This window comes from Amphibalanus amphitrite, unplaced genomic scaffold, assembly GCF_019059575.1.
Source record: "Amphibalanus amphitrite isolate SeventyFive unplaced genomic scaffold, NRLGWU_Aamphi_draft 001547F_arrow, whole genome shotgun sequence".
NCBI lineage: Eukaryota > Metazoa > Arthropoda > Thecostraca > Balanomorpha > Balanidae > Amphibalanus > Amphibalanus amphitrite.
This window is the reverse complement of record NW_024883040.1, coordinates 43081-55508: the sequence shown is the minus strand read 5'-3', so window position 1 is coordinate 55508 and position 12428 is coordinate 43081. Positions and strand designations below refer to the sequence as shown.

The 12428-nt window shown below is 49.2% G+C and overlaps 1 long non-coding RNA gene across 1 annotated transcript; it reads right to left on the bottom strand.

Annotated features, from left to right (window-relative positions):
* Positions 1 to 1055: 1055 nt before the first annotated feature.
* LOC122373763 lies at positions 1056 to 2272 on the bottom strand. Its single transcript, XR_006255102.1, has 3 exons — positions 2037 to 2272; positions 1551 to 1746; positions 1056 to 1229 (listed from the first exon to the last, which is right to left on the bottom strand). It is a non-coding gene; the product is annotated as an uncharacterized LOC122373763 (long non-coding RNA).
* Positions 2273 to 12428: the final 10156 nt, after the last annotated feature.

Sequence of the window (12428 nt, the reverse complement as noted above, 5' to 3'; positions counted from 1 at the left end):
AAGTTTTTTAGTAGAGTTGCAAACAGAGTGTTTGGGAAATCTGTCTCATGTCTTGAACTGAGAGTCTCATGTCAAATACCAGTGGCGAAAACTATTTTACTTAACACGGTTGGGTTCGGTGCAACTGGACATAATCAATTCCAGAAATTAAGTCCCCATTTTCCGTTTGGTTCGTGGCAGCCTTGTGATGACAAGCCTCACCTCAGATTGTCAGAGGTCCATTCCCTTCCCTTCCCCACGATCCGGAAGCACCCTCGGCAACTCCCATCTGTCCAGCTGAGGTGCGCTGCAGACGCTCTCTCCCCAGCCTCGGAGAACGACACTCGTCTCCCGAATCGGCCACATCCTTTCTCCGCGCCACATATGAATAAGCACGCCATTACACGGCGCTCGGGACGGCTGTAAAACCGGACGGGGCTCGGCCGCCACAACGGGTCGCGTTCCCCCGAGCGCAGCGCGCGGCATTGTTTTTAGACCTGGCTCGATCATGCGTCGCTCACTTAGGCGGGGTGGCTGGCGGAACACGACGGGCTGCGGCCGCCAGAACTGCGTTAGTGGCCGGTGGTCGCGGGGGTATGGGGACGTTCGGTCACTTTCACAGCGCGGCAGCACGTCAGAGCTCGGCCGGTGGGGTGACGCACCGAAACAACACGGCTCAAGATGAACGCTATCGCTATCAAACCGAACGCTATTGAAAGGCCCCGTTTCCAGTATGTTCATTTGCTGTGATGCAATAAATATAATTTGCCTGATCAGGACATTTTTAATAGCAACCCATTCAAATTTTATTTGTTGGGTATTATGGGTTCAACAGACGTATTTCTCAGTTCTCACGTTAGCATAACTTGTAGCGTAGCCTAAATCACAAAATCTTCAGTTCTTAAGACATTCCTCAAACCAACAACGCCCCCCCCCCCCAGTAGTAGCAGCATCGATAGCTTTATCTCTCAGTTTACCACTCAGCAGCCAGCGTGAACGGCCAGTCCCCCCTCCCCTAAGGTTAGCAGCCAACCCCATCCCCATCCCTTAGGTCACCACCCCTTCCTCCCTGAGGTCACCACCCTCCCTCTGGCTGGCACCAGCTCACCTGCTGTCAGCGGCTACAGACCCCGCTCCGACCTGTTTACAGGTGAGGCACGCAGACCCGTCGGCTGTGGTTGACGGCTGCGCCGCGAACACTCGCCCATTCCGACAGCCGCCAGCCGCCTGTTCACTCGCACGAAACGCAACTGGAAACGCCAGCGTTTGAATTTATACAAAACAGCCTCAGGGCAGCGCAAATATGTGAATCCTCATAAACCGGATGCTATTTCTGAGCGAGCTTGAAGAAATGAGATGTCGTGAGCGTTTAATGAGCACGTTTTATTTCTGAAATATATTGCAAAACATTTAAAATTAAGTAGCCACGGACGCAGACTTCAAACAAGCAGCCTCAGACGTCACTAAAAACTTTGCACATTAAAAAAGAAGCCCACTAATTTACCACAAATCCACCGTCTAAATTATTCATTTCAATTGAAGACAGACCTACGAGATGTACTCCCACCCACCTTTATCTCAACGTGCAATGAGTGCTTCGGTCAGGAGCGGTCAGCGGACCTTCTGACCGCGGTTCATGACCGAGGGCTCGAAATGACCGCAGGTTATGACCGGGTAATGTGCGCTGTGCAGCAGTCATGTCTCGCTGACTGGGCAGGTAGCAGCGCGTGACCGGTAATACCACCGCTTCCTCCGCGTGACACGCGCCTGGGGAGGTCGAGTATCTGTGACAGTTTAGATAAAAAAGTGCATACGGTTACACTCATCATACCGCTAAATAGCGTTTAATCACTAAGTGTTCCATCCATGACACTGGCATTCTAACCACAACATGCTGTTCCGTTTATTTTGGAATATGAAATTCAAATTTCATCGCATGACAAAAATATATTTAAGTGAAAATTAGTTGCACTGAATTCGGTACCTTTGTAACTTTTTTATCGAATGGACAAGTAAAAAAGCCTTGCCTTCTAAAAATGTCTCGAGTGTGCACATACCGACTGTCCAGGTGCACGCCGAACACATTCGTCACGTTCACTGGGCCTGACCACGTCCTTCCCGACGGTCACGTGACCACCGTCCAGGTGCCGCCGTTCGTGCTCGACTGATCACGTGGTCGCCGCGGGCCAGGTGCAGAGAACACTGCGCACCGCTCCACCGGTCACTGAGACACTCCCGGCTCGTCTGATACCCATTTCATCCTCCGCAGTGACCCAACTGACCCGAGGCGACCGGTCATAGCGATGCGGTCGGCCTTGGAGGTAATGCGGCACAGCCTACCCCGCGCGGCGACTGGATCCGCCGGTGACTACAACGCCGCGCATTGCTAAGGGCCTAACACCAGCCTCCTCAGCGCAACGGCGTAAGATAAAAAGCAGCCGGAAAATCGACAGAAGGTTGGCTTTGTTGACATAAGAGCGGCTCCAGACAGCTCCGGAGACGGCAAGGCACACCCGCTACGAAAGGTGACCATCAGGATGTATGCTATAGACTGGTGGCATCTGATTCCTAAACCGACAGCAAACGTGTCATATCGACACCTTTTTTAAACCCCACATCTGCTCTCCCGTGAATTTCCGGGAGGCACGAAAGATCTCCTTTTAAAAGTGTCCTATCGTCCGATCCTGATCAAATATGTGTGTTCGTAGGCCTGTTCTGGTATTGCTTTATCTGCCAAGACAGACAAACTTGAGAAAAATCGAGTGATTGTACCATTTTTGAAGGTCTCTAACCAACTTGTCTGAAATTCACCGGAGAACAAATGTGGGGTTTAAAAAAAAGTGTCGATATGTTAAGCGAACGATTGAACTATTGCAACGAACTATGGTCACACTGTTGATGCCTTCCGCGACTCAACCGTCAGCACCGATAGATCGAAATGCACACGTCTCAAACTCGCATCGATAGTCAAGTGCACAAAGTCATATAATTGTATTGCCTGGTGTCAAAATGTACCGTCGTGACACTCAAGTATTACAACATTACATACCTAAACGAACGGTGGATATCTTTTATCTAAGTCAACAATGAGCGTCAAGGAAATGGTCAAGATTGGTAAAGTGCTGCGTCTAAGGCCACTAAAAATCACTTATGATCTTTGAAAAGTTCAAAAGTTCTGAAGGTGTCCCAAGAACAAAGAAGCTTACCATACTTTCCTTGAGATAAGGTCTATCTCTTCCCGCATTTTTCATCTCAGCTCTAACATGAGCGCTGAATTTTAAACAGGTCAATAATTGACACTCGCCGCGCCGGCTTTGCCCGTCGGAAGCCGCCTGAGCGAGTGCAGCTGGTTCAATCGCTCCGTCCTATTAATCCCCCAATCTGCGGTAATTATCGCTCGAGGCGCCCAGAGGACAGGCCGGCCGTCTACCGGCGACAGGTCCGGCTCAGAGGCGTCACCTTCACCGGTCGTCGCCGCCGTCATCGTCGCCGCCGCCGGACCATAGATCAATAGGCGCGTGACGACCGGCCCGCCGCTGCGCCACCGCCGCGCCCGCGCCGCCACCGCCGCAGATTAGCCGCCCATCCGCGACGCGCATAAAAAGTGCGCCCATGTGCGTGATGTAGATCTGTGCGTTGGGTAATCCGCGATCTCCGCGCGGCCGCGAGGCTCGGTGGAGCGTTGTAACGGATAGCCGTTGCCGCCCGGCGCGCGCGGTTTGTTTTCGACCGGTGCGCATAAAATACTCTACAATGACGGTAATCTCGCGTGAATACGGCGCGTCTGCGGCGATCGGCGACGCGGCGGCGACATAAGCGGCGCACAGAGGGCCGCCGATCGGCATGCATATGCAAGTGAGATGAGGAGGAGCGTTATCGGCCAGCCGAGACCGACAGCTGGCCCTCCCCAGCGGCCGGCGGCGTTATCATGTGCGTGCGCCCGGCGCGTGTTTTGTGCGTGCGTCGCGTCCGTTATTTGGGGGGGGGGATGGTCCGTATAGTGAGGGAGGGGCACGCTGGTCAGGAACGTTACGGTGTGGTGTCGAGTTCTGTGCAGCTGCTCTCAGAAGGTGTGGTCGTGTCCGATGCGTATGTATGTAGAATAGATGCGCAAAGTTGAAGAAGTGAGCTGTGAGACCCAGTGTCATCATTTTTTGTTTTGAAAATTATATGCCATCCTGAAAGTTACTTGGAAGGACGCACTACTAATGAATATCTAAAGCATTTTCAGCAGCAAGTGCCTAATGATGCAACTGCAAGTAGGCTAATTGCATACGATAGCACACTTTATGTTAAAAATGAAACGTGTTGAATCTAAGTTGGTTCGAGCTGCTTCGACGATTGTCATCCGCTGCTGACGGATGCAGATTGTGATCCTTGGAACCAGTCATGTTAAGACGGATTTGGCGAGTTAGTGGTCTGGCTACGTGAGCACGTTGAGCATTCGCATAAAGGGATTTCCCCGATCGGGTGCAATGCACTTTAATGTTTGCCTAAGTTTTATGCACGACGTCAGCACTCGTGGAGCCAGGAGGGGCAGTTGGGGCAAATACCGGACGCCCAAAATGGGCAAAAGTTCACGTTTTTTTAAGAATAAAAAGAAAACTGAATAACGTTTATGAAGAATGGATTGTTTTCAATAGCGGTGCAGTGCGTAAGAAATCGAAATTCGAGTTTTTTTAATTTAAAGACGTTTTTTGGGGGTCCCAGACTGCCAATTTTTGGATCCGCCAGTGGAAGTCAGTTGCTCATCTCGGGCTAAGTCCTCAACCTAGATTTTTTTGTAGCAGAATGCATTTTGTTCAAGAAACATGGGAACATTTCAATTTTACCATCGCGTCTTAACCTTCCAGGTGGTGGGGGGGGGGGCATTTTTTTGCCCCCCCCCCTTTAGTTTTTTCGATATATCTCGAGAACCGCTGCGCCGATCGTCACCAAACTTTCAGTACCCTCCCGGGAGCAGCTAGCGCATATGGTGACCAAATATTTTTCCAAAGGCTATGATAGGTTGGCCGCTAATGACGTCAGAGTAACGTCATTTTTGCCATTTTCGACCCAAAAAAAGGTTTCGCGGGAAGAGCTGTCAGGCCTACAGCTTTAGAGATACAGAAAATGTTTCAGACATTAAAGGTGTGGAATTAAGAGGGCTACAAAACTGCCATTTCGGTTTTTCGAATTTTTTAGATTTTGACCCCGAAAAATCAAAAAATAGATTTTTTGAATATAATAGCCAAAAAATCCAAACAGTTTTTTGAATTTCGAAAAAACCGGAACATATGTGATAGCCCCTACCGCCTTCTATCTACATACCAAATTTGAGATCGATACCTCTTTTTTTGGCCAAGTTATAGCGAAAAAACTGCTCAAAATTGATGACGTCAAATTTTCAAACTCAATTTTTAGCAATTCTAGACCTCGTAGCGCAAAACAAAGACCACCATTAGACTCCCCGTGACGAGCTGCATCGAATCGATACCCATTTTATGCAAAAATATCAACTTTGAAATTTGACCTTTTTTTGACCTGACCTTGACCTGACCTCCACCAGAAAGTGACCTAAACCGTACCTGATGGTCTTATAACCAACACCATTGAGTTGAAAATGAAAAACTGGCCATAAAACATGCATCGCATAACTTAAGTAAAGCTGGGCTCATTTGGTGACCCTTGGTGACCTTTGGTGACCTGACCTGTGACCTGACCTGGTATGACCAGTGACCTCTAATAGCAACATATGTACTAGACAACTGACGCCTTATCGCTGATTTTCGACAAAATGCGTTTTACTCGGTGTTATAGGGTAGGGTGGTGTTACGAACAAAGCATACATGTAGGTATTGTAGGTAATAGCCGGGTGTTGTTGATATGGTGGCGCCCGAGGCTAACGAGTTCGCGCAGCACGTGTTTTATTTAAGTTCAAAATGTAGGACAAACACGAAAGTATGGTGTGTGTGGTAAAAAATGTAGGAATAGTGTTGAATGTTTTAATTTTGAAGAGGCATATCTTTAAATACAATGCATCGGCCTCAAAAGAGATTTTAAGTTTACAACAGGTGGGGTAATTTGAACATGTGGGGCAATTTGAACATAGTGTGAATAACACAAAATTACGGAAAATCCATAAGTGGCATGACAATAAGACCAATGAGAGAAATTACCGTAACTAAAAGGGCTATCATATGAACGGGGTTTAAAGTTTCAGGGAATGAAGATGTTGACGCACAGTGTAAAAAATCAATTTCGCAAGGAAAAATGCCTAACAACACGTCATTGCAACTTCATTGCAGCGCAAAATCTTGCATTGCTAGCGCCTAATACGCAACGGCTTTTGTTGTATAATGACCTAATCAGTGCCTTCAATCCAAGAAATTTGCTTTTGAACCCTGTTTTTTAAAATGGCAAAATAACTTTTAGCGTGGGGTAATTTGAACATAGTGTGAGAATTTCAATGAAGACAGGGATACCTCCGAAAAAACAACGCTCCCAGTTTTTTTTTTGCCAATATTTTCGAACCAAAGCAGTAGAAGATAAGTGATGCCAGTTTTAGAAAATTTACGTCTAATATCCGTCTAATGTCCGGCATTTTCGCTGATTTTCCGTCCAAAAATGTTAAAGTCAACTATTTGTCCAAATATGTCCGAATATTATGCAGCTATCAACACTCAAAACCGTCATTTATATTGCTTATCATGTAATTTTACCAGCCGAAAAGTGTTCATTATATTGAGAGCTTAACAAGCTTTCCATTCGCCAATCAATGCTATGCACGGTTACTTTATAAAAAGCGCTGAATTGTAGCAAGCCATTAGAGCACTTCACGGATAGGCTTTTCAGGATCCGGCCCGGCCCATATCCGGCAAGTCATATCCAGATCCGCCCATTATCCGTCTTTCTTTGAATTTCCAAATCCGGCCCGCCCATGGCCCGTATCTCAGCCATACCTACATCCAAAAAATATCCATAATCATCCGTTTCATCAAAAACCGGTTGTGAGGACTATCAGCATATCGCCATAAGATTCAAACTTTGGACACTAAGAGGCTATCAAATTGTAATAACAGCAATCTTAGCCACTGCAAAATACATTTTGTGGTATAAGCTGCATTGCTAAGGGTAGGGGTAACACATGGACCTTAGCATTTCATAAGGTTGGCTATCATAATTGTCGAGAATCTACTGTGGTCCATAAAAGGAAGAGTACTCATTCATATAGCAAAACCACAAACAATTAGTAAGTCAAATGGTAGGTAATAGGTATAATACAATTAATAAATAAATGTTCATGACATTGACAACATTCTATATGGGAAAATCTCAGGACAAGTGAGTTATTAACACATATTTTTTACATGATTCGTATCTTATTCAGCAACCAGCGAGCCATGGCGGATAGGATGCCATGGCGGTTTTTCTCGCTTTCTCAGTTAGGAACATGGCTGAGTCTGTAGATTTTATGGGTAATTTTATGTTGTGACCTATATTTCAAACAATTGGTTGGTGCTGCCACATACCTTACAGACTATCATGACTCACATAGGTATGCTTAGAAATTTCATGTAAATCAATTAATACTTCTGCTGCTGCTTAACAAGTTAAGTTAATTCTTGATGCGAATATTGAATGCTACAATTTTATCCGTTCTGATCCGTGTTCAACATTCAATTCCCAAATCCGGCCCGCCCAGATCCGTTCTATTTTTCCAAATTTGGGATCCAATCCTATCCGGTCCACGGATTTATCCGTGGATAACGGATTTATCCGGCCCATGAAGAGCTCTACAAGCCATCGTCCAATGTTGTCCAGCCTGCTACCTTTGTCCAACCAATTCCGAATTGGACATTGGACAAAATCAGAACTCCAAATGTCCAGGTTTCGATTGGCACCACTTTAACAGATGTAGTAAGGTTGGGAGAGTTTTTATCGAACAAAAATGATAGACGTTCTGTTAATTGAAGAGGGGCGAATTCTGTCAACTGACCGATGTGCAGCGTGCAGATATTGATACTCTGCAACTGTTATTTTTGCTGTTGTGTTGATTTTTCAAGTGAAGGTATGTTTAGAATTGTTCTGCCTATTTGTTTATGGGTCAAACAACATCGGTGCTGGCGAGACTATCGTTTTTATGACAGGTAAAGGCAGTATGTTCAAATTACCCCACGGTGGGGCAATTTGAACACACCGTGACTTGGTGGAGAAGTGAGGCTATGCTATTCAAGGTATGCTCGGCTCGTCCAAAAATGAGGCTTGCATGGTGAAAGCAAGTGACACTTGCGCTACTGAAACAGTTTTTCTTCATCCAGGGTTGAACTGGAATTTGGTACAACGGAGAAGACGTAAAAATATGTTCAAATTACCCCACACTACCCTAGCGCTTTCCCTAGAAGCCCCGTGAACGGTGAAAAAATTTATCTTTGACCTGACCTGTGACGTCATCGGTGACCCCGATGTCAATGAAATTTGGTTTCCCTCGACAAATTTGACAGGGCTATCGAACGCCGTTTGAATTTTCCGGATCCGTCCAGTAGTTTCGGAAATACGGGGGGGGGGGCAAAAAAGTGCCCCCCCCCCCACCGCGCGGAAGGTGGCTGGTAGGCCCACCGCCTGCCGGGTTAAATGTTCTAGCATGTCCAGTGACGTGGGAATATGTCCCTAAAGCTCAGTGTATCCTGCCTGATCAGTGCGTCCTGTCCTGCAGTAGGATTTCCGATCGTTTTGATTCTGTTGATCCACTAGCAGTGCGTTCCCACGGTAAAGACCGTGCTCCGGAACATCCGGAAGCCGGACACCGTGCTCCGGAAGGGTCCTCAGCTACCGACCAGTCTGTCCGTAATCCGGAGAGCGCAGCCACAGCGCCCAGCCCCGGCTCCCCATCGACCCTAATGGCCAGAGCCGATTAAACCAATTGCCGGAGAGCCGCGGTAAAAAGCCGCCACCGAATATCGGAGGTCACCACAGGCACATGCACCGCCGCAACTGCGCCAAAAACGCCGCCTCCTGCGCCGCTAACGACCACCGTGCGCCGTTAACGTCTCTCGCGACACGGCGACCTGAGTGCGCCGGAATGGCCGCGGTGACCGGCGCGCCGAGCAGCTCCCCCTCTCGGCAGGGCCCTCTCGGCGACGATCCGCTCGGGGAGGACGGTGTTTGAATCGGCGGCACCGCGGCTCACCAACGGCCAGCGGCGCGAGACGCCAGTGACGCCGACCGCTCCCACCCATCCGTCATGGACAGAAATCATAAATCGTCCTTTGTCGTGGCGGCTACCTGCGAGCGCGTGTGAGCGCGCCACAATGAACGATTGTCGCCGCGACGCGCGCGACACGGCGAGGTGCGTCGCGACGGGAGACGACGCGGCTGAGGCCAGGGGGACGCGTAAGAAGTGGCGGAGAGCTGGACGTAACGGACAGTACGAGTATAGTTGCAACAATCATGACAAATACTGGCTTGAAAGCCTACGAAGACACACGAACTACTTATTTACATAATACATTTAGCCATTCAATGAATTAGGTCCCGTGTGAAGTGGGATTTATAAATATCTTGGACGAAACACCAACTATGCAAGATGCTCGGTATCGGCATTGTAAGTGCGTTTAATAGTTATATCACCCAACTACAGAGTCAACTTGTCAGCTCTGACGTTAATCGCTAACTCGTAACTCAACGGGAGGCGGGCTATCCCCTGTTCTACACAGTGCAAAATTGCTGCATTTACATCTGTTAAATGTTTGCAAAACATGTGTTCAACACTCTTCACCCTCAAAACATGCCTCGAAACATCCGATACATCAATCGGTCCGTACATACATCTCCGTCTGATCCTGTCAGTTTCGCGGGCCGCTGCACACTGGGTACCGGCGCGCCTGCCACCGCGGCTGTTCAGTGCCGCTGGCAGACCGCAATCAGTAGTGATCGGACGCAGGACGCGGGCGCTGACAGTCCGACATCAGATATAAATCGGACGGTACGCGAGTATTGTCGGTCCGTCATTGAACATCGGAGGTCGGGCGCAGCGCTAACTGTTTGGCATCGGACGCAGATTCTGTATAAAGTCGGATAGATGGGCGACTGATGCATTGTGCGTCGACGGGTGCATTGTGTGCGGTGGTCACCGCGCTGGAAGGGATGCTGATAAAAATTCGCCCCAGGGAGCAGGGAGGATAGTGTTTTATGGCGAGAGGCAAGAGGATGAATGCTGCTGGACACTGATGTAAATCCGTATTCCGTGCTGACTTCTAATCAACTTGGTGTAAAATAAAGAATGCTTAAGATGTTTGCTTTTGCAAATATGTCCATGTTGACTCGCACAATTGCGGTGCATGAATATTGCAGTAAATATAAATTATCTATTCTTCGCATATTCGTAGTTATAGCTGGACTGATCCAGGCGCCATTATCCACGGGTCACATAGTTACAACATATCGGAATTCAGATCTCTGCACAAGTGTGGCACCAACAGCTGACACCTGTGCCCTGAGGCTGACCTCAGTGAGTGCACGTCGGCTCTGGACGTCATTCTGACGTCAGTAGCACGTCAGTGACGCATCAGTGATAAGTCAGTGACGCGTCTTCAGTCGTCGCCACCGATCTAGCGTCATCCGACGCTCACTGGATTGATTCGACGTCCTCTGCGCGTCAGCCGCCGCTCTGATCATCAGAGGTGGCGCGGCAATTTGTGCCGTAATTAGCACGGTGCAGTGTCACCGCGACGCACCGCATCGTCACCTGCACGGGACAGCGGTCGCACATGGGCAACGCCGCCCGCTCGCCCCCCGTCTGCCGCCCGCAGCTCCTCATAATCTGGAGACGCATCTCCCGGTCACCGAGCATTCGCCAGGGCGGTGGCGGTCGGCCGCAATCGGATAATCTCCTGGCTTCTCCCCCGAATCCCAGCCCTCCCCGACTCCGCCCCAGCTGTTATAATGGGGAGCCGTTGCATTGGTTGTCGTGGCGGCAGCGGCGGCAGCGGTGCAGCGGCGGCGAGCGGTCCTTGCAGCTCTGTGGATCTCCAGCCATGTGTGCCGGCCAGGGGTGGCCAGGCCCCGCCACCACCCCTTGCAGCTGGTGTGCAGAGCGTCATCGCACCGTTAACTTGCGGTCTGACCGGGGGACGTCTGTGCCGGTCCCGGCTGGACCCCCGCCGAGGCCGACCTCCATCAGGCCGCCGACCAAGGCCGGTCGCCGCGTGCAGCCAATATCGCAAATGGCTGATGCAGGGCCGTACGGGCACCCCAGGGCGTCATCCATCTATGGCGAGTCGCGCCGCGCCGCCGCCGCCGCCGCCGTCGACATATGGATATGTCGGATTAGGTCGGAGGACAAACAGTGGGTCACCCTGGGTAAATAGTCCAGGTACAGGGCTGGTCCTGCCTGCTGCCACTATCGGCGGTTCCAGGGGGGCTGGATTGCGGTGGTGGTATTCGTTTGTACTCAATTTTCGTCCATGTGCATTTGGTGTGCACGTAACTTTTTCTTTTGATTGATTGCAGCTACTTGGATATTGAGACCAGATGTATCATTTACCTTCTTTTATGCTATAGCTCAGATATAAACTTGTCATATTTGAATAATCAAAAGTTAACTATGGCTATGAATGATGAAAATACCTATAGACCCAGCAAGGCTATTCACTCGAATAAAAATATTGGCATTTAAGTTACACAGAGAACTTCGGCAAATGTTACTCTAATTCCTTTCTCACGATGCCAGACAGACAACTGCCCGTCTGTCTGAACCTCTCACCGCTTCAGTTTGCTGACAGTCAAATAAATTCAAACACCATTTTATTCTTTTCAGGGTTGATCATTCGTTCATCTATATAAGTTACCATTGAATGTCAATTTATTAGTTCAGTATGCGAAGAAACCATGTTTAAACATTATTGACAAAACACCACCAAACTATAAAACAGGGACCATAGGCTCCAAATTACGACAGCAACATCGCTGTATCTCGCCTCTCCGGACCATCCGAGATCTCTCCGTTCAACCCTTCCACTGGCGCTCCGATATCATCTCTGCACGGCCACTGGCGGTCGGCTTTTTTGCGTCAGCTCCGACGGCACCGCCCCCCGATCGGCCAGCGGCCACCGACGCCGTAGCCCCGCCCACCGCGCCATATCCGACAAATCATTGATTTGATGGCCAGCCGGCTGACCAGCGAGTGACCAATGGCCAACGCTTCCGCTGCTACTGCCGCTCGGCGACGCTAGCGCCGCTCTGCGGACTGATCGGGAACTGCCGCCGGCGGCGGTGGACACTGGAAACTATTGACGCGGCTTCTTCGGGGGATAAAAAACATTTGTCTGAGTGCAAAGGGCTGGGGCATAAGGGAAGGTTGAGATGATTAAAGCAATTATTTTCATTTGTCGGCAGATTAAAACCTGACCTACGGAATGCAAACACTCGTCTTTACCTACAATTGACACTCGACTTCACCGTCAACTGTC